Source organism: Schistocerca americana, chromosome 10, assembly GCF_021461395.2.
Source record: "Schistocerca americana isolate TAMUIC-IGC-003095 chromosome 10, iqSchAmer2.1, whole genome shotgun sequence".
Taxonomy (NCBI): domain Eukaryota; kingdom Metazoa; phylum Arthropoda; class Insecta; order Orthoptera; family Acrididae; genus Schistocerca; species Schistocerca americana.
In genome coordinates this window covers 92,156,507-92,184,384 of record NC_060128.1, presented here as the reverse complement: position 1 = coordinate 92,184,384, position 27,878 = coordinate 92,156,507, and the positions used below count along the sequence as shown (strand labels likewise).

At 42.5% G+C, this 27,878-nt stretch overlaps 1 protein-coding gene across 3 annotated transcripts in view; it reads right to left on the bottom strand.

The window, feature by feature from the left end:
- Nucleotides 1-27,878, bottom strand: part of LOC124552572 (ubiquitin carboxyl-terminal hydrolase 29-like) — a 389,169-nt gene that overhangs the window by 77,346 nt on the left and 283,945 nt on the right. The gene's annotated exons all lie outside the window — the stretch shown is intronic.

Genomic DNA, 27,878 nt, shown 5'->3' with positions numbered 1-27,878 from the left:
GTGATCTCCTCGGGAGGTATAAGTAGCGGGAAGCAATATATTCGATACCTCATCCAGAAACGCACCCTCTCGAAACCTGGACAGCAAGCTACACCGCGATGCAGAGCGCCTCTCTTGCCGAGTCTGCCACTTGAGTTCGTTAAACATCTCCGTAACGCTATCACGGTTACCAAATAACCCTGTGACAAAACGCGCTGCTCTTCTTTGGATCTTCTCTATCTCTTCCGTCAACCCGATCTGGTACGGATCCCACACTGATGAGCAATACTCAAGTATAGGTCGAACGAGTGTTTTGAAAGCCACCTCCTTTGTTGATGGACTACATTTTCTAAGGACTCTCCCAATTAATCTCAACCTGGTACCCACCTTACCAACAATTAATTTTATATGATCATTCCACTTCAAATCGTTCCGCACGCATACTCCCAGATATTTTACAGAAGTAACTGCTACCAGTGTTTGTTCCGCTATTATATAATCATACAATAAAGGATCCTTCTTTCTATGTATTCGCAATACATTACATTTGTCTATGTTAAGGGTCAGTTGCCACTCCCTGCACCAAGTGCCTATCCGCTGCAGATCTTCCTGCATTTCACTACAATTTTCTAATGCTGCAACTTCTCTGTATACTACAGCATCATCCGCGAAAAGCCGCATGGGACTTCCGACACTATCTACTAGGTCATTTATATATATTGCGAAAAGCAATGGTCCCATAACACTCCCCTGTGGCATGCCAGAGGTTACTTTAACGTCTGTAGACGTCTCTCCATTGATAACAACATGCTGTGTTCTGTTTGCTAAAAACTCTTCAATCCAGCCACACAGCTGGTCTGATATTCCGTAGGCTCTTACTTTGTTTATCAGGCGACAGTGTGGAACTGTATCGAACGCCTTCCAGAAGTCAAGAAAAATAGCATCTACCTGGGAGACTGTATCTAATATTTTCTGGGTCTCATGAACAAATAAAGCGAGTTGGGTCTCACACGATCGCTGTTTCCGGAATCCATGTTGATTCCTACATAGTAGATTCTGGGTTTACAAAAACGACATGATACTCGAGCAAAAAACATGTTCTAAAATTCTACAACAGATCGATGTCAGAGATATAGGTCTATAGTTTTGCGCATCTGCTCGACGACCCTTCTTGAAGACTGGGACTACCTGTGCTCTTTTCAAATCATTTGGAACCTTCCATTCCTCTAGAGACTTGCAGTACACGGCTGTTAGAAGGGGGGCAAGTTCTTTCGCGTACTCTGTGTAGAATCGAATTGGTATCCCGTCAGGTCCAGTGGACTTTCCTCTGTTGAGTGATTCCAGTTGCTTTTCTATTCCTTGGACACTTATATCGATGTCAGCCATTTTTTCGTTTGTGCGAGGGTTTAGAGAAGGAACTGCAGTGCGGTCTTCCACTGTGAAACAGCTTTGGAAAAAGGTGTTTAGTATTTCAGCTTTACGCATGTCATCCTCTGTTTCAATGCCTTCATCATCCCGGAGTGTCTGGATATGCTGTTCGAGCCACTTACTGATTTAACGTAAGACCAGAACTTCCTAGGATTTTCTGTCAAGTCGGTACATAGAATTTTACTTTCGAATTCATTGAACGCTTCACGCATAGCCCTCCTTACGCTAACTTTGACATCGTTTAGCTTCTGTTTGTCTGAGAGGTTTTGGCTGCATTTAAACTTAGAGTGAAGCTCTCTTTGCTTTCGCAGTAGTTTCCTAACTTTGTTGTTGTACCACGGTGGGTTTTTCCCGTCCCTCACAGTTTTACTCAGCACGTACCTGTGTAAAACGCATTTTACGATTGCCTTGAACTTTTTCCATAAACACTCAACATTGTCAGTGTCGGAACAGAAATTTTCGTGTTGATCTGTTAGGTAGTCTGAAATCTGCCTTCTATTACTCTTGCTAAACAGATAAACCTTCCTCCCTTTTTTTATATTCCTAGTAACTTCCATATTCAGGGATGCTGCAACGGCCTTATGATCACTGATTCCCTGTTCTGTACATACAGAGTCAAAAAGTTCGGGTCTGTTTGTTATCAGTAGGTCCAAGATGTTATCTCCACGAGTCGGTTCTCTGTTTAATTGCTCGAGGTAATTTTCGGATAGTGCACTCAGTATAATGTCACTCGATGCTCTGTCCCTACCACCTGTCCTAAACATCTGAGTGTCCCAGTCTATATCTGGTAAATTGAAATCTCCACCTAAGACTATAACATGCTGAGAAAATTTATGTGAAATGTATTCCAAATTTTCTCTCAGTTGTTCTGCCACTAATGCTGCTGAGTTGGGAGGTCGGTAAAAGGAGCCAATTATTAACCTAGCTTGGTTGTTGAGTGTAACCTCCACCCATAATAATTCACAGGAACTATCCACTTCTACTTCACTACAGGATAAACTACTACTAACAGCGACAAACACTCCACCACCGGTTGCATGCAGTCTATCCTTTCTAAACACCGTCTGTACCTTTGTAAAAATTTCAGCAGAATTTATCTCTGGCTTCAGCCAGCTTTCTGTACCTATAACAATTTCAGCTTCGGTGCTTTCTATCAGCGCTTGAAGTTCCAGTACTTTACCAATGCAGCTTCGACAGTTTACAATTACAATACCGATTGCTGCTTGGTACCCGCATGTCCTGATTTTGCCCCGCACCCTTTGAGGCTGCTGCCCTTTCTGTACTTGCCCGAGGCCATCTAACCTAAAAAAACCGCCCAGCCCACGCCACACAACCCCTGCTACCCGTGTAGCCACTTGTTGCGTGTAGTGGACTCCTGACCTATCCAGCGGAACCCGAAACCCCAGCACCCTATGGTGCAAGTCGAGGAATCTGCAGCCCACACGGTCGCAGAACCGTCTCAGCCTCTGATTCAGACCCTCCACTAGGCTCTGTACCAAAGGTTCGCAGTCAGTCCTGTCGACGATGCTGCAGATGGTGAGCTCTGCTTTCATTCCGCTAGCGAGACTGGCAGTCTTCACCAAATCAGATGGCCGCCGGTAGCCTGAGAGGATTTCCTCCGATCCATAGCGACACACATCATTGGTGCCGACATGAGCGACCACCTGCAGATGGGTGCACCCTGTACCCTTCATGGCATCTGGAAGGACCCTTTCCACATCTGGAATGACTCTCCCCGGTATGCACACGGAGTGCACATTGGTTTTCTTCCCCTCACTTGCTGCCAAAATAATAATAATAATAATCACAGACATTTGGCAGACAGAAAAACTACCAGAAGATTGGAAATGCGCCCTAATTCATCCACTGCATAAAAAGGGAGACATGGCAGATATAAACAACTATCGAGGAATCTCCCTTCTCCAAGTCACTTATAAAATCCTCTCAGCTTGTCTTCTTCAACGAACACAAGAACAACTCGAACACAGTATTGGTGAATACCAAGCTGGCTTTCGCCCTCACCGATCCTGTGCAGAACAAATTTTCAATTTGAAGACAACGCTAAAATACAAAGCAGTCAGAAACAGTCCGATCATTTGTTCCTTTGTTGATTTCGCAAAGGCTTATGATTCAATCGATAGGCAATCTCTCTTTATTATCCTTGTGGAGCTAGGACTCGATCCGAAAACCCTAAACCTTATCAAAGAAACGCTCACAAACACAACTTCTAAGATAAAATTCCTGGGTGAAATATCAGAGCCCTTCCTGATCAAAACCGGCGTCAGACAAGGTGACGGCTTGTCTCCACTCCTCTTCAACCTTGTCTTAGACAAAGTCATCCGAGAATGGGAAAAAGAACTGAAGAATCAAAATTACTGGAAGCCTATACAACTAGGAAGATCTAAAGATGGTATTAAAATTTCATGCTTGGCATTTGCAGATGACGTGGCCATTCTAGCAGAAAACGAGACCACAGCAATTAAACAGATAGACATTCTCAAAGAATGCGCCGAAAAAGTTGGGCTACAAATTTCCTTCCAAAAAACCAAATTCATCTGCTCAAAATTTGAAACTCAAAAGCTGACTACAAAGTATGGACAAATTGAGAGAGTTCCAATCTTTAAATGCTTAGGCGAGGTCCTAGAACCCACAGGGGGAGAGAAAACTGCACAAAAAGTTCGACTGCAAAAATTGAAAAGAGCATACTGGAAAACCCACAACATCTACAATAAAAAGTGTCTCTCCATTCACTCAAAAATACGACACTACAATACAGTAATCAAGCCCGAAGCACTATATGCCAGCGAAACACTCACACTCCATAGAAAAGGCGACCTGGAAGGCATCCTGAAAGAGGAACGCAAAATTATCAGAAAGATTCTTGGCCCAAAAATAACAGAAGATGGATACAGGTTACAGTCTCGGAAAACTACAGAAAAATTATCTAACCTCGCCGCAGACATCCGGAAAAGAAGACTAAAATTTTACGGTCATATCCACAGACTCCCAACACCCAGACTCTCCCACAAAATTTTAATATACATTGAAAAATTGAAAACCATACCCTCGATACAAGAAACCAAAACAGATCTAGCAAATGCACAAATAAATTCTTCAGAAGTTATAAACAGAAATGTATACAGGCAAAAAATCAATAGTTGGAAAGTACAACCCGAGAATGAAGTTTGCAAGAGACAGGGGACAAAATGGACAGAGGAAAGAAAGAGAATTCATGGGGAAAGAATGAGAGAAGTTTGGAGAATTAAAAAATTGAATCGGAAAAGCTTTGCGTGATCCGTATGGGTCCAATCGCACATAATAATAATAATAATAATAATAACTGGAAGTTTGCAAAGTAATATTTCACAGCTAGATCAGAAATGTAAGGACTATGGTATGAAGATTAGCATCTCCAAAACGAAAGTAATATCAGTGGGAAAGAGATATAAACGGTTTGAGTGCCAAATAGGAGGAACAAAGTTACAACAGGTGGACGGTTTCAAGTACTTAGGATGCATATTCTCACAGGATGGCAACATAGTGAAAGAACTGGAAGCGAGGTGTAGCAGAGCTAATGCAGTGAGCGCTCAGCTACGATCTACTCTCGTCTGCAAGAAGGAAGTCAGTACCAAGACTAAGTTATCTGTGCACCGTTCAATCTTTCGACCAACTTTGTTGTATGGGTGCGAAAGCTGGGTGGATTCAGGTTACCTTATCAATAAGGTTGAGGTTACAGATATGAAAGTAGCTAGGATGATTGCAGGTACTAGTAGATGGGAACAATGGCAGGAGGGTGTCCACAATGAGGAAATCAAAGAAAAACTGGGAATGAACTCTACAGATGTAGCAGTCAGGGCAAACAGGCTTAGATGGTGGGGTCGTGTTACACGCATGGGAGAAGCGAAGTTACCCAAGAGACTCATGGGTTCTGTAGTAGAGGTTAGGAGGAGTCGGGGTAGACCAAGGAGAAGGTACCTGGATTCGGTTAAGAATGATTTTGAAGTAACAGGCTTAACATCAGAAGAGGCACCAATGTTAGCACTGAATAGGGGATCATGGAGGAATTTTATAAGGGGGACTATGCTCTCCAGACTGAATGCTGAAAGGCATAATCAGTCATAAATGATGATGATGATGATGATGATGATGATGATGATGATGATAATAATAATAATAATAATAATAATAATGAAACACCCAGAATGAGAGAAGGAAATGAAATGAAATCCTCTACATCTACATCTATACTCTGCAAATAAACATGAAGCGCATGGCAGAGGGTACGTCCCATTGTACCAGATATTATGGTTCTTCCTGTTCCATTCATGAATGGAGTGCGGGAAGAATAATTGTTTCAATGCCTCTGTGCATTCAGTAATTACTCTAATCTTATCTTCATGATTCCTATGCGAGATATACATAGGACGCTGCAGAATATTCCTAGAGTGATCATTTAAAGCCAGTTCATAAAACTTTGTTCATAAACTTTCTCTGGATAGTTTCCCTCTGTCTTCAAGAGTCTTGACAATTCAGTTCCTTCAGTACCTACGTGACAATCTCCCATGGATTAAACAAACCTGTCACCATTTGTGCTGCCCTTCTTTGTATTCGTACAATATCCCCTGTTAGTCCTATATGGTACGGCTCCCACACACTCAAGCAGTATTCTAGACATGGTCACGAGTGATTTATAAGTAATCTCATTTGTAGATTGATTGCCCTTCCCCAGTATTCTACCAACAAACCGAAGTCTACCACTTGCCTTACCCACAACTGAATCTATATAAACATTCCATTTCATTACCCTACAAAGTGTTACACACAGGTATTTGTATGAGTTGGCCGATTTCAACACTTACTCGCTGATATTATAGTCATAGGATAGTACGTTTTTTCATTTTGTGAAGTGCAAAATTTTACATTTCTGAACATTCAGAGCAAGTTGTCAATCTCTTCACCACTTTGAAATCTTATCAAAATCTGACTGAATATTTATGGACTGAATATTTGTGGAGCTTCTCTCAGATAGTGCTTCATTATAGATAACTGCATCATCTGCAAAAAGCCTGATTTTACTATTAATAAAGTCTGCAAGGTCACCAGATACAACCATGACAGACAGGGTCCCAACACATTTCCCTGGGGCACACACAAAGTTACTATTACATCTGATGATGACTCTCCATCCAAGATAACATGCTGTGTCCTCCCTACCACAAAGTACTCAACACAGTCACAAATTTCACTTGATAAGATCGTACTTTTGACAATAAACATAGGTGCAGTACCAAGTCAAATGCTCTTTGGAAATCGAGAAACACTACATCTACCTATCTGGATGCCTTGATCCAAAGCTTTCAGTGTGTCATGTGAGAAAAGGGCGAGTTGGGTTTCACACGATAAATGTTCTCGGAATCCGCATGGAGGTCATTCTGTTCAAGATCTCTCACTATGTTTAAGCTCAGAATATGTTCTAATATTCCACAACAAATCGATGTCAAGGATACTGGATGGCAGTTCTGTGGATCACTTCTACTACCCTTCTCGTAGATGAGTGTGACCTGTGCCTTTCTCAAAGAACTGGGCACAGTTTTTACTAAATGGATCTACGACAGATTATGGTTAGAAGACGGGGTAACTCAGCAGCAAATCCAGTATAGAATCTGACAAGGATTCCATCAGGCCCTCTCCATATGGGGCCTCAACCATATTGGTTGATGGGGTATGTGTGTTGTTTCAGTGATCACAAAATCCATTCAAATCTACAAGGAATTTGGCAGCATGAGCCCACTTATCGGCATGACAATGCACCCTTTCTGACCTCACAAGGCATGAAAGATTTGGTTAGAAAGGGTGTCATTAAGCCATAGTATCCTGTCCAGATGCAAGCTGGCCAGTTGACATCTGAATTGGTCCCAAATGTGTTCTGTGGGGGACAGATCTAGGGACCTTGCCAGCCACAAGAAAACATAAGCATCACACAGACAGTTCATAGATATAAATATCACATGTGGTTCAGCATTGCTCTGTTGAAAAATGGCACCCCAACTCTACTGCGTGAGAGGTAACATGTGAGGATGCAGGATGTCCATGATGTACCACTGTGCTGTCAGGATTCCCTCAATCACTGCCAGCCATGCGCTGAATGATGATGATGACAATGATTATTGGTTTGCGGGGCGTTCAATTGCACGGTTATCAGTGCCCATACAAATTCCCAACCTTTGTTCAGTCCAAACTCACCACTTTAAGGAATGATGATGAAATGATGAGGACAACACAAACACCCAGTCATCTCGAGGCAGGTGAAAATCCCTGACCCTGCCAGGAATCGAACTCGAGACCCCGTGCTCGGGAAGCGAGAACGCGATCATGAGACCACGGGGTGTGGACACCGTGCACTGAAGTCACACGCAATGAGTCCCTACACTTACACCAGGAATAACACCACTGTGACTCTCCTAAACATTGAAAGAATTGGAACTCCCCCAGGTTACCACCCTACTGACTGGTGATGATGGTTGTCTGGGGTAGTGCAGAACCACAATTCATCACTCAACTCTATGTGACATTATTCGTCAGCAGTCCACTCTCCCTAGTCTCAGTACCACTCCAAACACAGCAGTCTGCATTACAGTGTTAACACTTTGCCATCCACATGCCTCGTACAAATGTATTCATTTGGCGTTGGCAGCGCTAATTCGGATTACAAGGTTTGTCACCGGCCACTTGTCACCTTTCCATTGATGACAAGCTTCAAACACATTGGCTTTTTGCGCACTTTAATTTTTCCGGATATCCTCTATTTTGCCATATTGTTCCACAAACTCGAATTTTCTTTTCAAGTAACTTATCTGCAAGTTCTACACTGTTATAGTAATTATCCATGTAGAGGTGATGCCACTTTCCACAAGAAGGTGTAAATAGTTCCATCAATGTTTTTGCTAAAGTTTGTCCAGTGCCGGAATATATCTTGAATGAGGAAATGTATCCCGTACTCAAATCACACAGCATTCGAATGAGTATGCCATATTTCAAAATTTTTTACGAATTGTGAACTTTAAAATTTAAATGTCCACACCACGGTATCATTCCTTCATCAATTGAGATGTTTTTACTTAGATTAAACATTTCTTTAAACTTTTTGGAAAAATAATCAATTACGAATTGCACTTTGAAAAGCCAGTTGGCATTATCTGGTTTATTGTTGTTGTCGGGGAAATGTAAAAATGATATCTGTCGGAATCGGTTGCGGGACATCGTTTTGCGAAATATCGGTGTGTCTATCAACGGATCTGTTGACCAGTAATCATTGATCCTTGCTTTTTTTTACAATTCCCATAAGGATAGCAAGCCTAAACCATTTTCTAAGTTTGGGTCCCGTAATGTTGACAAATTTGGCATTTTTTAAAATCCAGTTTCCTTCCATTGAAATTTTGACTGTAATACTTAATGGTTTCATTGATAATGTATACAAATAGATCGTTCCCAATATATAATTCTACGATATCCACAATGCTCTGTGTATCTTTGGGAAATATGTGTGGACCCCGAGATCCTTCAAATTTATTATTGGTCCTCAGTAAATCATAGTCTGTCTTCTTCATCCGATTCATGCGAATCAGTTGGCAACCATAGCGTTCGCCGAATTCTTCTTGGACATATTTCACTATTTTCCAATGATTCTCCTTCACTTTCATTTTTTTGATATCCAATGTCTTCTTCCCAATCGGCCAAGTCGTCCGGAATGTCAGACAAGACGCCCTTGCATTCATCGTAAATAATCGTATCTTCTCTTTCGCCTGCCACGATGAAGTGGACAAGTACTTATAAAAACAAAAAACTTGTTGATGTGTGTAGCTTATTGTTACCTAAACAAAACACCAACAAAATGAAAAAGATACTTAAATGCTGTCACTAGCCACTGCATGATATTACACTCATGACACCACTGTGGTGTCGCCGGAAGGCAAAGTGTTAATAGTAGCCTATGCATGTGATGGCAATTTCCTAATGTGGCTGCTGATACATGAGATGACACAGAATGTTGCAGGTAATCCATTAATCCATTTCTTGTTCTCGATGGTTGACTGCACTTATTAATACAAAGTGTGACAAGTTTTGTTGCTCAGCTACCAATCCGATTACAAAGTACAGGGATTTACACCATGCAAACAGTGTTACAGATGACAGGTCATGGGGTTATGATGTGCTCAGTGCACAATATGGCGATTCTCCCATGTGGTTGCCAATCAGAATGAGGATAACTAGTACACCTGTCCTCATATTCCCATGAAGTTCATCAGGCCAGTGTCACATCCATATGCACAAGAAATCTTGATACTGAAAGATTTGACTTGTCAGCCCAATCTAGACCCACAGTGAGTCCCGTTTCAAACTGTGGCAACTGGCATTAACACTGCCTCACCCAAGTATGCTGTATCTCTGTGTTGTTCACACCTCTTATATACCATACTGCGCATAGCACCAACAATAAAAATGAACAACACTAACACGCTCTGCTGGCCAGTATACCTGTCATAGGAGCCCGCAACTCTTATCATTTGGTGTGTACATATGCGATGTTACACTGACATACAAAAGTGTATCCCAGGCGCTTCTTTGTTTTTTTTTTTCTTTTTTTTTTGTCTGGCAGTGTGTCTGAAACACTACAACTTTTCTCAAATGGTCCAGTTCAAAGCTGCCTCATAAAAGAAAAGCTTGCATCATTAGCAATGTACTACTATGCAGAAAAGTGGCCTGATATGTGTAGAGCGAATAAAAAAAGAATAAGCAAACAGATGCTCATCCATCACTGGAAAGAAACAACAATATGGATTACAAAAGTTAGGAAGTATTTACAAAAGCTGGAAGTTCGAACATTGGAGTCCTTAATGTTATGTCCATATTACACTGTAAAAAATCTCTACCAAAGATCTTTTGTAAAAGACGTTCTTTTATAATCTTTCAAGCTTCACTAGGATACGTTTCCATCAACATCTGTAGTTTGCAAACCACTGAAAAGTCATACCAGAGGATTCTTGCCACTGTATCTTATATTAGGGTTTCTTTTCATTCTGTTTGCCTACTGAGAATCGGAAGAAATACTCCTCTGTGCACACTGTAATTACTTTATTCAGAGCTTCTCTGTGATACAGGAGAGGCTGTGGTCCATTCCTAGATTCTACACCTAATACTGGTACTTGAAACCTCATAAATAAGATTCCTTGGGAGACTTCAGGGGTGGGGGTGGGGGGCTGGAGATTAGTGTTTAACATCCCGTCGACAAAGAGGTCATTAGAAACGGAGCACAAGCTCGGATGAGGGAAGGATAGGGAACGAAATCGGGCATGCCCTGTCATAGAAACCATCTCGGCATTTGCCTGAAGTAGTTTACGGAAATCAAGAAAAACCTAAATCAGGATGACCGGATGTGGGTTTGAACCGTCGTCCTCCCGAATGCAAGTCCAGTGTACTAACCACTTTGTGAGACCGAATATCTATCCTTATGTACTGCTGGCTCAGGCTTTTCAATATCCTGTGATACTTTTCCTTCAATCAAATATGTGATCATTTAAACACCCAACATGGATGTGTATTGCTGGCCACCTCTCCAGGCCATTGGTGACTCTACCGCAGAGTAAACAGTACGACCAAAAACATAAGCATACCGTGTTTGTTGTCAGCATCAATTGCTCCTCTGGCAGCCTTTGCAGCAGTATTCGACTGCCGGCAGCTATAAAGGAAGCCTCTCAGTCAACCCGAGCCAGTTCGCACTGGGAGTTGCTCCGGTCCAATAGCCTACCGCCATTGCTGGTCCATCAATCGGAGCTACACAGAGTACGCGAAAGAACTTACCTCCCCTTCTAACAGCCGTGTACCGCAAGTCTCTAGAGGAACAGAAGGTCCCAAATTATTGGAAAAGAGCACAGGTAGTTCCAGCTTTCAAGAAGGGTCGTCGAGCAGATGCACAAAACTGTAGGCCTACATCTCTGACATCGATCTGTTGTAGAATTTTAGAACATGTTTTTTGCTCACGTATCATGTCATTTCAGGAAACCCAGAATATACTCTGTAGGAATCAACATGGATTCCGGAAACAGCGATCGCGCGAGACCCAACTCGCTTTATTTGTTCATGAGACCCAGAAAATATTAGATACAGGCTCACAGGTAGATGCCATTTTTCTTGACTTCCGGAAGGCGTTCGATACAGTTCCGCACTGTCACCTGATAAACAAAGTAAGAGCCTTCGGAATATCAGACCAGCTGTGTGGCTGGATTGAAGAGTTTTTAGCAAACATAACACAGCAAGTTGTTCTCAATGGAGAGACGTCTAAAGATGTTAAAGTAACCTCCGGCATGCCACAGGGGAGTGTTATGGGACCATTGCTTTTCACAATGTATATAAATGACCTAGTAGATAGTGTCGGAAGTTCCATGCAGCTTTTTGCGGATGATGCTGTAGTATACAGAGAAGTTGCAGCATTAGAAAATTGCAGCAAAATGCAGGAAGATCTGCAGCAGATAGGCACTTGGTGCAGGGAGTGGCAACTGACCCTTAACATAGACAAATGTAATGTATTGCGAATACATAGAAAGAAGGATACTTTATTGTATGATTATAAGATTGCGGAACAAACACTGGTAGCAGTTACTTCTGTAAAATATCTGGGAGTATGCATATGGAACAACTTGAAGTGGAATGGTCATATAAAATTAATTGTTGGTAAGGCGGGTACCAGGTTGAGATTAATTGGGAGAGTCCTTAGAAAATGTAGTCTATCAACAAAGGAGGTGGCTTACAAAACACTCGTTCGACCTATACTTGAGTATTGCTCATCAGTGTGGGATCCGTACCAGGTCGGGTTCACAGAGGAGATAGAGAAGATCCAAAGAAAGGCGGTGTGTTTCGTCACAGGGCTATTTGTTAAGCATGATAGTGTTACGGAGATGTTTAGCAAACTCAAGTGGCAGGCTCTGCAAAAGAGGCGCTCTGCATCACGGTGTAGCTTGCTGTCCAGGTTTCGAGACGGTGCGCTTCTGGATGAGGTATAGAATATATTGCTTCCCCCTACTTATACCTCCCGAGGAGATCACGAATGTAAAATTAGAGAGATTAGAGCGCGCACAGAGGCTTTCCAGCAGTCGTTCTTCCCGCGAACCATATGCAACTGGAACAGGAAAGGGAGGTAATGACAGTGGCACGTAAGGTGCCCTCTGCCACACACCGTTGGGTGGCTTGCAGAGTATAAATTTAGATGTAGATGTAGATGTAGCTCCTGTTGCTGGCACTTGGAGTCTGGTACGGTTCCCACACAAGTCAGGAATAATCTTTGTACAAGTTGATTGATTTCAGTCATGAATGACTGAAATTATAGTCACAGTATATTACATTTTTGTCTTTTATGACGTGCACAATTTTATATTTCCAAAAATTTAAAGCAAGTTCCCAATCCTTACATCACTTTGAAATCTGATCAGATTTCAGTTTTATTTTTTCACAGAGAGTAATTTGTCATATACTAATGCACCATATGCAACAAGTCTTAGTTTACTGTTAGTATTGGCTACCATGTCATATATGAAAAACAAACTTGCCAACACACCTCCCCAGGGTACGCCTGAAGTTACTTTTACTTCTGTCGATGACACTCCATCTGAGATAATATGCTAACTTTACTTCTGTCAATGACACTCCGTCTGAGATAATGTGCTGCAGTCTACCTACCAAGAAATTTTCAATCCAGTCACTAGTGATTGTTCTTTCATTAACAAGTATTTTTGTGGTGTCAACTCAATTGCTTTGCAAGAGTGAGGAAACATTGAATCTGCACGACTGCCTTGATGCAGTTTTGAGGATGTCGTGTGAGAGAAGTTTGAGTTTCTTACGACCCACGTTCTTGGAATCCACACTGGACAATAAGGAGGTTACGCTGTTAAAGAGTTAACACATTACTTTTGAACTCGTAGTGTACTCTAAGATGCTCCGGCAGTCGGATGTCAATGATACCGCCAGACTCTCTTGTAAATCACTTCTCATAGATGGGTACAAACTGTGCTTCTGTGAACCGAGGAACAATGCTGCAAGAAGCTGCCACCACACGGGCACAACTACTCGCCCGGCGCCTCTCTGTTCTAAGCGGCAGCCTCCAGACGGTGCTCACAAACCCAAACCTCTACCAGCATTCACACCACTTCCTTCAGCACGTCGCATATGTCTGTCACGGAGCACACTGTCAATCGTGGAGTACATTGCTTCTGCCTCATACTGGTGGACACAGACAGTCTTCCACTGACAGGCACGAAACACTTAGACAGTTCAGTTCACTGTATGCACCTCAGTGAAGTATTCTGAAGACTACCATCTGACTTAGCAGTCACTATTTACAGAGGAATAGGTGCAACAGTATCTGTAGCACTATCAAAGTGACAATATCGTGCACTGCCAAGACACAGCAAAGTTATTTAGATATCTTTGTATTAGGCTTAGCACATCAGGTGCCACACATGAAACTGCACCAAAGTTAAGTACTGTTTTGTAACTACCCTTCAGAAATGATATTGGCAGTTTCCTATTGTGTTGCCCTATTTCTGTTGAAATGGTGGCCTGCCAGACATACGAGGGGGGACGCAAAAGTAACCGGAATCGTAATGCTGCACGTCGTGTACTTGTAGTAGCAGGTTGCGCCGCCAGAGGGTTGTAGTAGGAGCTCTGCTGAGTCATTCTGCCACGCGGCGTCATCCAACAGTGAGAAGTGTGGTTTCTTTGGCAGTTCTTTGAGTGTGTGTACAGTGGAGACGTGACACGAGGAAATGGCTAGTTCTTACGAACAATGTGCGACAGCGAAGTTTTGTTTCTTGCTCAGCATGAATGCAGCAGAAACTGTTGCGATGATTCAGACAGCCTGCAAAGACCGTGCTCTTAGTAAAACACAAGTGTACGAATGGTTTTCTCGGTTTAAAAAGGGAGAAATGGTGGTTGAAGATCAGCCCCGTTCCGGCCGACCTTCGACTGCTCGAAGCAAAGACAACATCGACAAAACCTGTGACCTCATCAGTGAAGATCGACGCAGGACAATCGACCGACTCGAGAACTTGTCCGGGTTGTCCTGGATCTCAATCCGGCACATCTTGACCATTGATTTGGGGATGCGAAGAGTGGCAGCAAAATTTGTGCCGAAGCCTTTTACCGGAGATCAAAGGGATCGTCACGTTCAAGCCTGTCTCGAAATGAAGGATGCGTTCAAAGATGATCGACATTTTTTCAACAAAATCATTACAGGTGATGAGTCATGGTGCTATGGATACGATCCAGAAAGTAAACAACAGTCATCACAATGGAAGTTACCTGGCTCACCTCGACCAAAAAAAGCTCGACAAGTGAAATTGAATGTGAAAACGATTTTGATCTGGATTTTTTTTTTTTTTTTTTTTTTTTTTTTTTTTTTTTTTTTTTTTTTTTTTTGACATGAAAGGGATCGTACACTCTGAATTTGTCCCTGAAAACCAGACAGTAAACCAACAATTCTGTTTGGAGGTTATGAAACGGCTTCGCAGAATTTTGTCGCAAAAACGTCTGGCTTTGTGGGATGCTGGTGTGTGGTTCCTGCATCACTACAACACTCCCGAGCACACGGCTCTCAGCATTCGCCAGTTTTTGGCTTCAACGAAGACAACTACTTTGACCCACATGCCCTATTCACCGGATTTAGCACTCTCGTACTTCTTCCTATTCCCGAGGATGAAAAGAGACTCGAGAGGGAAGCGTTTTGCGGATGTGGAAGACGTAAAACACAATGTCATGAAAGTGCTAGAAGGTATCAAAGAGGAAGAATTTAAAAGGTGCTTCAAACACTGGAATGAACGTTCGGACAAGTGTATTAATGCTAATGGAGAGTACTTTGAAGGAGATTAAGGTTGTATTTGAAAACAATAAAGTATATGCTTTCTAGAAAGAAATTCCGGTTATTTTTGGGTCCCCCCTCATATGTTTCACTAGCACACATTCAACCACCTTTAAGGAATTATAGGAGGGAAACACTTTTCTGCTAGTATGGATGTTGGGGACTGAATTAATGACAGCACTCAGTTACTACATTCACAATATTTGAACCACTGCTAACTTAACTTCAACCTCACAAGAATGGTCACCAAAAAGTGAACTATACACTGGTACAGGAAGTGTCCCAATCTCTTATCTTATGGCAGTTCGAGATGTGTGCTGTTGATTAAAACATTTGCATAAGTACCAGAACACAGACTACATCAAAGGGTCTGAGTCTAAATCCATTTTGAATTTCACCATCACTTCCACACTTACATACACAAGGCAAACAGATATGGTTCAAATGGCTCTGAGCACTACGGGACTTAACATTTGAGGTCATAAGTCCCCTAGAACTTAGAACTACTTAAACCTAACTAGCCTAAGGGCATCACACACATCCATGCCCGAGGAAGCATTCGAACCTGCGACTGTAACGGACACGCGGTTCCAGACTGAAGCGCCTAGAACCGCTAGGCCATACCGGCTGGTGGAAACAGATATCCTAGAATTATCTTAGACAGGTAGAAAGGTGGAGGCTTAGAGATTAATGTCCCAATGACAACAAGATTGTTGGAGATGAAGCACGAGCTTGAATCCTGATTGAATGGGAATGATATTTGTTGTGTCCTTTTGAACTTGATCATCCCAGCACTAACATTAATAATTTTACAGATGCTATGGGAAACATAAATAAATCTGAATGGATGGATGGGGATCTGAATAACCACCCTCTCAAATATGAGGGTTGTACCAAAAGTAAGGTTCCCATGTTTTTTACATATACAAAACATTGTTTATTGTTATTAATTTACACACTGTTGAAAACCTTACACATTTGTTTATTTTTTAACAAAGTCTCCATTTTTTACATGCTTTTGAAGATGGTGCTCCAGCTTCTGTATTCCTAAATCAAGAAGTCTCCCGTCAAACCGTTGAGGAAGCGTGTGACCTCTGCTTGGACTTCATCATCACCCTTAAAGCCTTTGCCACCAAAGTGTTCCTTTAGCTTGGGGAAGAGGTGATAATCAATGGGGGCTAAGTCCGGTTCACCACCACCAAAGAAATTCAAACAAACACAATCGGCAGGAAAGGTTATGGCGACCGTGTATTGGGATCGGAAGGGGGTATTCCTCATTGATTTGATGCAACCTGGGATGATGATAAACTCAGACAGATACTGTGAAACAGTGCTCAAACTCCGGTGAGCAATCCAGAATTGCCGGAGAGGACAACTGAAGGAGGGAGTAGTGCTTTATGACAATGCTTGATCCCATGTCACTCGTCAAACATAGGAGCTTTTGAAGAAATTTGGATAGACTGTCATGCCCCAAACCCGTGCAGCCCAGACTTAGTCCCCAACAATTATCACCTCTTCCCTAAGCTAAAGGAACACTTAGGTGGCAAATGATGTAAGAGCGATGATGAAGTCTGAGCAGAGGTCACACACTTCCTCAACGGGTTGGCAGGAGACTCCTCGACTTAGGAATACAAAATCTGGAGCACTGTCATCAAACGTGTGTCAAAAAATAAATAAATAATATAAATGGAGACTATGTTCAAAAAAAGACAAAAGTGTAAGCTTTTCAACGGTGTATACATTAATAACAATGAACAATGTTTTGTATTTGAAAAAATGTGGAAACCTTACTTTTGGTACAACCCTCATACAAGCCATTTACTACTGCACCACTTGCACAGTTCTGAGAGTGGTCACTCACCTACAAGAATCGCAGAGAATATACAGCCTACAGTATCTGCCTGGGACTACACTGCTTCACATACTAGTCACGTATTGTGGGCTGCCGCCTCTCTAGAAGGATGCAGTACACAATTCACATAAACATAACTTACTGAGCTGTTTGCAAATCTAGCCTCACATAGGCCAGGCTGTTACAGTGTAGATACACACAGCCTCCACGCTATCCGCCTGTGCAAATCTCATCGATAGCAGTGTGCCTATCACAGTACAGAGCACCACTAGTTACGCCACATGACACGCTCACTCAGTGCCACACTGGTATTCCTCTGCCAGAGAGTGTTTATGCTACCACCAGGCCTTGCTGCGACCAGTAAACTCGGGGACTCACGCCAGCCACACTTGCTGCTTCACTGATTGGAGTGATCGGAGCCATCAGTCTCGCCAAGAGCACCTGACACCGACGCTATGCGAGACCACCTACCTCCTCTCATTGGTGCCACAACTTGCCACATGTCGTACCGACAGCAGTCGCCATCATCGAGCCGTCACCTCTGACATTTGCTGACGTCCGACATTCCAAAAGCACCGTTGACCCACCAGCAGTTATTGCCTCTGAGCCCTCACCTCCAACATCCACCAACAACTGACACCCCTGAAGCCTCATCATCCACTGGCAACTATCATCATCGAGCTGTGCTCTGACAACCTCCGACATCCCAGAATCACCACTGTCCTTGAGGGCGTGCTCTCACATGTCATGTTGGATCATATCACTGATGTCCGTCCGTGGTAGCTGAGTGGTCAGGGCGACAGAATGTCAATCCTAAGTGCCTGGGTTCGATTCCAGGCTGGGTCGGAGAGTTTCTCTGTCCAGGGACTGGGTGTCGTGTTCTCCTAATCATCATTATTTCATTCCCATCGACACGCAAGTCGCCGAAGAAGCGTCAAATCGAAAGACCTGCACCCGGCGAATGGTCTAGCCGACGGGAGGCCCTCGTCACATTACATTTACATTTTATATTACTGATCATCCTCAGTGCCCTTCTGCTCTTATGCCACTACGACTCAAGGTACTTCTTCATGTAGGCATATCCCATGTGGCATCTAGGAGCGATATTTCTGTTTGTACTTTAGTAGTATGGACACCTGTAAATGGATACTGTATTTGAGTTCTGTTTCTTATATCAATATCAAACAGTTGTCTGCATTTCACCGGTAGTCCATAGCACTCCTCCGGCAAGGATACAAAACAGCCAAAATGTTGGAGCAAGAAATAAATTTCTCAGGAAATAGGTGTGCACCAAATGGAGTAAGGCCTTCTGTTCTTAAAATAACAACCAGTTGTTGCTGTTTCTCTGCAGCTTAACATTACTAGCCGGTGAGGAACTGAATAAAGTATGTGTCACTGCTGATGAAATGTGCAGCTTAACTAGCTACATGAAGGCCACATTTTTCACAAAAAGCAGAAAGCAGTAAGCATTTAGGCTCTTACATTGTGACAGGTAACCTCACAGGACAAAAAATTAGTCACCCGTAAAGAAATCACAAAAGGCATAATTTAATACTGAATAATTCCATCCCTGAACTTCATAACTGCCACGATTCCATTAGTGAGTGAGTTCACAAGGATGTGCAAGTATGTCACATCCAGGTTAAGCCACTCGTTGAGAATTTGATCATGCAATTTCACCCAATTGCAGGGACACTGATATCGGCATTTTGCCTGCTGTTCCAACATGTCTCTCAGTGTTTCTGTGCAGTTCAAGTCAGGTGATTTTGCTGGCCAGTCAAGACGTAACAGTTGGCTAGTGTTCAGAAAGCCAGTCACAACTCCTCCAACCCAGTGAAGTTTCCTGTTGTCATCTCTATATGCCAGTGTGAGCAACGGCCTGTTGTGAGATGACCGATTCCAAATGTTCACTGTCATGCAGTGTCTGTCACAATGTTTTCTCACTAACAGGTTGGGATGGAACTTTGTTCACTGCCTGTAGCAATTCCTGTTGGGTTTGGAATCAATTCTGATTCACAAACCATGAAACATATCTCCAGTCCCTCTCCCTCAGGATCTTTTTCCAATCATAATTTTGACATGTGTTTCATGGCCAAATGTGTTATGCCACTGCCTGTAAACACATTGAACAGTCTGCCACAAAAGACCAACAAATTTAATAACTTCACAACCATAGGGCCATGGGCACAGCCAAACACAATTGCCCCCTTTTGCCACTCTGTCACGTTCTGACATTTACCCACATTTACATGCAATGTCAACACCAAACATATACGTCTCGCTTATCACTACTTCATTATGCTCACGTAGAGGCAGTGTGTACACATTTAGAGCACGTGACTTGATCACTGTGCCATTTGTAACACAGTAACTGTTCATCTGTCCATGCACACGGAGTGGCTAATTTTTGGCCCGGTGATCTTATGTCATGAATACAATGAGAAGTTCTAGGAAATGTTTTTGGTGATGGACTCACCTGGGCAGCCACATGTGTTAGCAAACCACTTCCAGAATTCAAAGATTCGTACCAGCCCCAAATCAAATCCGCCCATTGGATTAACAATGAAGACCACTGTGCTGTCCAGCCTGGATGTGGCTTTTAGGCAGTTTCCCACATCCGCCTAGGTGAACATCAGGTTGGTACCCATGTCCCATCTCAGTTACAAGATTTGCAAACATTTCAAAAATGTTTGCACACTTTGACATGGGATGACACTAGTGCAAACAGATGGGGCACACCAGTTTTGCGTTAGAAGAGTTCCTTGCAATTAGAACACAGCTTGTCATTTTTAATTAACAGACATGTTAAGAAGTAAAAATAATTTCAGTATTAGAGGGCCATTAATATTCCTACCTCCATGAGAATTCTTACAATGCATCTGCCTGGCATCTGCTTTTTTAACTATTACTTTTGTACTTGTTCACTTTGAACTGCTCTGTACTCTCACATATTTAATGGGCATGACTGCTTCCAGTGTCTGTTCAGCAATTTAATAATCATTCTAACCGTTTATGCACAGTACCTTACATTTGTTTATGTTGAAGGTCTACCACTAATCACTGCACAATCATCTGCTGGTTTTGCTGTACTTCACTACAATTTTCTAGCACTTTGACTCCTCTGTTCTGTAACAGCATCATCTATGAACAGCATCACGAAGCCTCTACCCAACCATGAAATGGTAGTTGGTACTGACAGTGAGGACAGGCATGAGCAGATGCATGAATATTACAACATAGTAAGGTCTACATGATGAGTACATAAAGGTCAACAACAATTTCAGTCTTCCCAACACCAGGATTCCATAAGAACAGACTACCTCAAACCCAGATTCCATTTACGGCAGATGTTCAAAGCATTGTGCAAAGCTGTGGAAAGACCTGGGACACATCTAGACCTCCAGATCTAGTGATGATACTCATATATGACTGACCCAGGAAGTAAATTGAAAGATTTCAACCTCAAAAAGAAACTGCTAGTGGTGGCAACTGAGTGAGGAAAAGAGTAGGCATGCAGATATAGGAGGATTAAGACAGCTGAAGTTTTACAAGATCAGAACATTAACATGAACAACAATTTCAATCTTCTCTTACAGCAGGATTTAACAGGAAGTGGCCACCCCATATCCAGATCCCCACTTTGGCAAACGTGTGGAGCACTGGAGAGCTTTGATGTACATAACAAATGGAAGATCTCAGGCATATCCAAACCTAGCAATCATACCCTTGTGACTGAACTCGTATGATGGAAAATTCCACTCACACTCAAAAACTATCAGTAGTGCTAATTGACTGGGGATGGGAGTGTACGGATGCAGAAAGATAATAACATACTAAGATGTTTGCAAAGAGTACATTATAATCAAAAAATGTCCGCTTGCCTAGCTGGGTGGCAATGTGCTTGCCTCCCATGCAAGCGTGCCTGGGTTCGATTCCAGGCCGGGTTGGAGATTTTCTCCACTCGTGAACTGGGTGTTGTGTTGTCCTCGTCATCATTTCATCCTCATCACCAGCAAACAAGTCGCCCAATGTTGCGTCAAATAAAATAAGACTTGCACTTCCCCGAATGGGGCCTCCCGGCCAACGATGCCATACGCTCATTTCATTTTGATCAAAAAATAATTTCAGTTTTCCTATACAGCAGAATAACACAGGCACTGCCCATCTCAAATGGACCTAACCACTGTGGCAGATGTGCGAAGTAACCTCCAAGTCACGTACTACAAGGAGCGTTCAGTAAGTAATGCAACAATTATTTTTCTCAGCTACAGGGTGGTGCACGAAATGTGTTACCAATTGTTTTTTTCACAATTTATGACGCACATTAGATAAAGAGCTGGGATCTCTACAGCAGTACCAGCAAAGCTTGAAAAAACAAATGAGTTACGAAATGACATGTAATTCACAATACTGCCACTAGGAGACTAGTAAGCAGCAATGGCTGACAGTGGAAGACTGACGACACAGCAACCACTGGCAATTGTATTACTTTTTCATGAAACGAAAAGCCTTGTTGTGACTCAGAGGCGTTTTCGACAACAGTTTAACACACGATGGGTCCCTTGCAAGAAGACCATCCACAGGTTGTACGATACATTTGTTCAGGAAGGAACAGTATTGGAAGCAAAGCGACCTCGGCCTAACCCTGTTTGTTCGCCGGACAATATTGAAGCGGCACGAGTTGGTGTACAGAGAAGTCCCGGGAAATCGTGTAGAAAGGCATCTGTGCAACTGGGAATATCCAGACGCTCCGTTCAATGGATTCTTAAAGGTGACCTCCATATGTACCCATACAAGATGACCTGTGCACAGAAGCTCACTGAAGAACACAAGCAGCAGAGACTACTGTTTGCTCAGTGGGCGGAGGATAGGGAAGAAACTCTCAACAACGTTTGGTTTCCAGACGAGGTGCATTTTCGTTTAGACGGTGTGGTTAACAAACAAAATGTACGCTTTTGGGCCACTGAAAACCCACAAGTGCTTCATTAACGACAACATTATGCTCCAAGGACTACAGCGTGGGCAGCAATTTCCAGTCACGGACTTATTGGACCCTTTTTCTTTGAAGAAACTGTGAACAGCGAGCGTTATTTGAGCATGCCCAGAAGACTTATTCTTCAAGCTTGCAGTGAAATTGCAGAAGACATGTGCCGTAGGGTAATCACTAACTTTAGTGTTCGATTGAAGGAAGTTGAGAAATGAAATGGTGGACATATTGAGCATGTGCTGAGTTAGACCAAATCTCCATGGACGGCTCTTAATTGTAGTATATGTTTCTTTCAGATTGTATTGACAATAAAGTTAATATTCAAAAACAAAATAGTAACAAATTTCATGTGCCACCTTGTAATTTCAGTTTACAAAATGTAGAATTTGTTACGGGACATTGTGGAATACTCCCACTTCAGCACCTACGGTTTCATGAAGTTCCAATAGGTGGCAGTGCTGTATGTCGTCTTCAAAATGGCATATGTAATGGAGATGCGTACCAAGCACAGAGTTGTCATTGGGTTTCTTTAGGTTGAAAACCCCAGCATCACAGATATTCATAGGTGCTTGCAGAATATCTACAGAGATCCGGCAGTAAACAAAAGCACAATGAGTTGTTGGGCAAGGCGCCTATCAGCATCACAAAGAGGTCGCACAAACCTGTCCGATCTCTCACGTGCCAGCCGGCCGCATGCAGTTGTGGCTCCACAATGTGTTTGCCACCACAAAAATGCAAACAAACTTATTCTTCTCGATGACAACACAAGGCCTTTCACAAGTCTGCACAGCTGAGAGGAGTTCACAAAACTTCACTGGACTATTCTTCCTCGTCCACACTAGAGCCCAGATCTCCCACCTCACGACTTCCATCTATTTGGCTCAATGAAGGACGCACTCTGCAGAAAACAGTATGTGGATGATGGGGAGGCTATTGATGCAGCAAGACAGCTCTGACAACTATTATGGTGGTACCACATGTGCATACAGGGCCTCATAGTAAGATGGAGAAAGGCCATCATATTGAATGGAGATTATGTAGAAAAACAGGGTTCTACATCTACATCTACATCTACATTTATACTCTGCAAGCCACCCAATGGTGTGTGGCGGAGGGCACTTTACGTGCCACTATCATTACCTCCCTTTCCTGTTCAGTCGTGTATGGTCCGCGGGAAGAATGACTGCCAGAAAGCCTCCGTGCGCGCTCGAATCTCTCTAATTTTACATTCGTGATCTCCTTGGGAGGTATAAGTAGGGGTAAGCAATATATTCAATATCTCATCCAGAAACGCACCATCTCAAAACCTGGACAGCAAGCTACACCCCGATGCAGAGCGCCTCTCTTGCAGAGTCTGCCACTTGAGTTTGCTAAACATCTCCGTAACGCTATCACGCTTACCAAATAACCCTGTGACGAAACGCGCCGCTCTTCTTTGGATCTTCTCTATCTCCTCCGTCAACCCGATCTGGTACAGATCCCACACTGATGAGCAATACTCAAGTATAGGTCGAACGAGTGTTTTGTAAGCCACCTCCTTTGTTGATGGACATTTTCTAAGGACTCTCCCAATGAATCTCAACCTGGCACCCGCCTTACCAACAATTAATTTTATATGATCATTCCACTTCAAATCGTTCCGTACGCATACTTCCAGATATTTTACAGAAGTAACTGCTACCAGTGTTTGTTCTGCTATCATACAATCATACAATAAAGGCTCCTGCTTTCTACGTATTCGCGATACATTACATTTGTCTATGTTAAGGGTCAGTTGCCACTCCCTACACAAAGTGCCTATCCGCTACAGATCTTCCTGCATTTCGCTGAAATTTTCTAATGCTTCAACTTCTCTGTATACTACAGCATCATCCGCGAAAAGCCGCATGGAACTTCCGACATTATCTACTAGGACATTTACATATATTGTGAAAAGCAATGGTCCCATAACACTCCCCTGTGGCATGCCAGAGGCTTTGCAGCCAAAGGGGTAGGGAGCAATATGGCGGACTGGAAGCCTGAATAAGACCAATCTGCTTCCAGGTAAAAATATGTTGCATTTCTTATTGAATATCCCTCACAACTGCCACTCAGCAAACATTAGATATCAAAAAAGTCTTATAGTCGCCCTATTGGGAAAGGATTTAGTTTGCTAAGGAGTCATAAATACCCCAAACCAACAGAAAATTTGAGTGGTAAAGAGAGCTATGTTTAACTGAGTGGCAAATACACTGGCATACAAGGGTCCACAGGAGTAACCATAGATGTGTCACAGATATCTCTGTACATTTGCATTTGGTGGAGAAGTAGTTGTGGATGAGATCAATTTGGTTATACTGGTGTGACAGCAGGTCTGAAGGCAGACTGGAGATGGGAAAGACATTGTTGAACAATGACTAGACTGGGCATGGCTCATGTTAATGTAAAAGGAGTGGGGTACAGCAGGGTAACGAGGTTTGGAGTGTGGAAAGGTGATGAAAGAAGGTAGTTTATGTCTAACTACACAAAATCTTAGGAAAGTGGACATTTTGAATAACTAAATCTGTTCAGTTGGAGAAGAGCTATACTGTCTGGTCACACTAATGTGACTACCTGTCAAAAACCAGAATAACCACATTTTGCAGCAAAGAGTGACAGTGAGGTTCTTCAAGGCACCAACGGGTATGTGGAGCCATGCTAACTCTAGTGCTGTGGCCAGCTGCACCAGGTTACTTGCGAGGATGCCGGGCACACACAGCTCGATCCAGGTGGTCTCACAGGTTCTTGACTGGGTTTAAATCTGGAGAGTTTGGTGGTCGGGGGAGTAGATTAAACTCATCCTGGTGATCTTCATACCATGCAGACACCCTGCGAGCTGTGTTACATGTTGCATTGTCCTGCGGTAGAGGTAGATGTGGTCCTCATGGATAGATGCATACTTGTCTTGATCCAATGTGCTTTTCAGAATGACAAGACATCCGTGGAATGTCACCGAGACATTCCCAAATCATAACAAACCCTCCTCCAGAATTTTTGTTTGCCTTCAGACATTTCACACGGTACACATCAACAGCCATCTGTTCGATCGAGCACAAAACGTGATTCACCTGTCGCCACTCGGTGGTTATCACTCTTCTGACTGGACTGATGTGGCCTGCCACAAATTCCTCTCGTGCCAACCTCTTCATTTCAGAGTAGCGCTTACAACTTACATCCTCAATTATTTGCTGGATGTATTCCAATCTCTGTCTTCCTCTACAGTTTCTGCCCTCTACAGCTCCATCTAGTATCATGAAAGTCATTCCCTCATGTCTGAACAAATGTCCTATCATCCTGTCCCTTCTCCTTATAAGTATTTTCCACATATTCCTTTCCTCTCCAATTCTTCGCAGAACCTCCTCATTCCTTACTTTATCAGTCCACCTAATTTTCAACATACGTCTGTACCACCACATCTCAAATGCTTCGATTCTCTTCTGTTCTGGTTTTCCCACAGTCCATGTTTCAATACCATACAATGCTGCACTCCAGACGTACATTCCCAGAAATTTCTTCCTCAAATTAAGTCGTATGGTTGATATTAGTAGACTTCTCTTGGCCAGGAATGCCCTTTCTGCCATTGCTAGTCTGCTTTTTATGTCCTCCTCACTCCATGTGTCATTGGTTATTTTACTGCCTAGGTAGCAGAATTCCTTAACTTCATATACTTTGTGACCATCAATCAATCCTGATGTTAAGTGTCTCGCTGTCCTCATTTCTGCTACTTCTCATTACTTTCGTCTTTCTTCAAATTACTCTCAATCCATATTCTGTACTTATTAGATTGTTCATTCCATTCAGCAGATCGTGCAACTCTTCCTCACTCGGGATAGCAATGTCACCAGTGAACTGTATCATTGATATCCTTTCACCTTGAATTTCAATTCCACTCCTGACCCTTTCTTTTATTTGCATCATTGCTTCTTTGATGTACAGATTGAACACTAAGGGTGAAAGACTAAATACCTGTTTTACACCCTTTTTAATCTGAACATTTCGTTCTTGGTCATCCACTCTTGTTATTCCCTCTTGGTTGTTGTACATATTCTTTATCACTTGTCTCTTCCTAAAGCTTACTCCTATTTTTCTCAGAATTTCAAACATGTTGCATCATTTTACATTGTCAAATGCTTTTTCCAGGTCGACAAATCCTATGAATGTGTCTTGATTTTTCTTTAGTCTTGTTTCCACTATCAAACACAATGTCAGAATTGCCTTTCTCATGCCTTTACCTTCTCTAAAGCCTAACTGATTTCATCTAGCACATCCTCAGTTTTCTTTTCATTCTTCTGTACATTATTCTCATTGGCAACTTGGCTGCATGAGCTGTTAAGCTGACTGTGCGATAATTCTTGCACTTGTCAGCTCTTGCAATCTTCGGAATTGTGTGGATGATGTTTTCCGAAAGTCAGATGGTATGTCACCAGACTCATACATTCTACACACCAATGTGAATAGTTATTTTGTTGCCACTTCCCCCAATGATTTTAGAAATTCTGATGGAATGTTAGCTGTCCCTTCTGCTTTATTTGATATTAAGTCCTCCAAAGTTTTTTTAAATACTGATTCTAATACTGGATCCCCTATCTCTTCTAGATTGACTCCCTGTTTCTTCTTCTATCACATCAGACAAATCTTCCCCGTCATAGATGCGTTCAATGTATTCTTTCCACCTATCCGCTCTCTCCTCTGCATTTAATAGTGGAAATTCTGTTGCACTCTTAATGTTACCACCCTTGCTTTTAATGCCACCGAAGGATGTTTCGACTTTCCTGAATTCTGAGTCTGTCCTTCCGACAACTACTTCTATTTCTTCACATATTTCATGCAGTCATTTCATCTTAGCTTCCCTGCACTTCCTATTTATTGCATTCTTCAGCTACTTGTATTTCTGTATTCCTGAGTTTCCCAGAACACTTTTATACTTCCTCCTTTCATCGATCAACTGAAGTATTGCCTACTGGACTATTCCTTATTGTTGTATCTATAGCCTTAGAGAACTTAACGTGTATCTTCTAATTCCTTACTACTTCCGTATACCACTTCTTTGCATATTGATTTTTCCTGTCTAATGTCTTAAACTTGAGCCTAATCTTCCTCACTACTATATTGTGATACGAGTCTATATCTGCTCCTGGGTATGCATTACAATCCAGTATCTGATTTTGGAATCTCTGTCTGACCAAGTTGTAATCTAACTGAAATATTCCTGTATCACCCGGCCTTTCCCAAGTATACCTCCTCCTCCTGTGATTCTTGAACAGATTAGTCACTATTACTAGCTGAAGTTCGTTACAGAACTCAATTAGTCTCTTGTATCTCATTCCTTGTCCCAAGTCCATATTCTCCTGTGATCTCTTCTACTCCCCCTTCCCATACAACTGCATTCCAGTCCCTCATAACTATTAATTTTCATCTTCCTTCACGTACTATATTACCCTTTCAATATCCTCATATACTCTCTGTATCTCTTCATTTTCAGCTTACAATGTCAGCACGCATACCTGAACTATCGTTGTCCATGTCGGTTTGCTGCCAATCCTGATAAGAACAACCCTATCACCAAACTCTTCACAGTAACACACTCTCTACCCTACCTTCCTATTCATAACAAATCCTAATCCTGCTATACCATTTCTGCTGACCAGAAATCCTTGTCTTCTTTCCATTTCACTTTACTGACCCCTTCTGTATCTAGATTCAGCCTT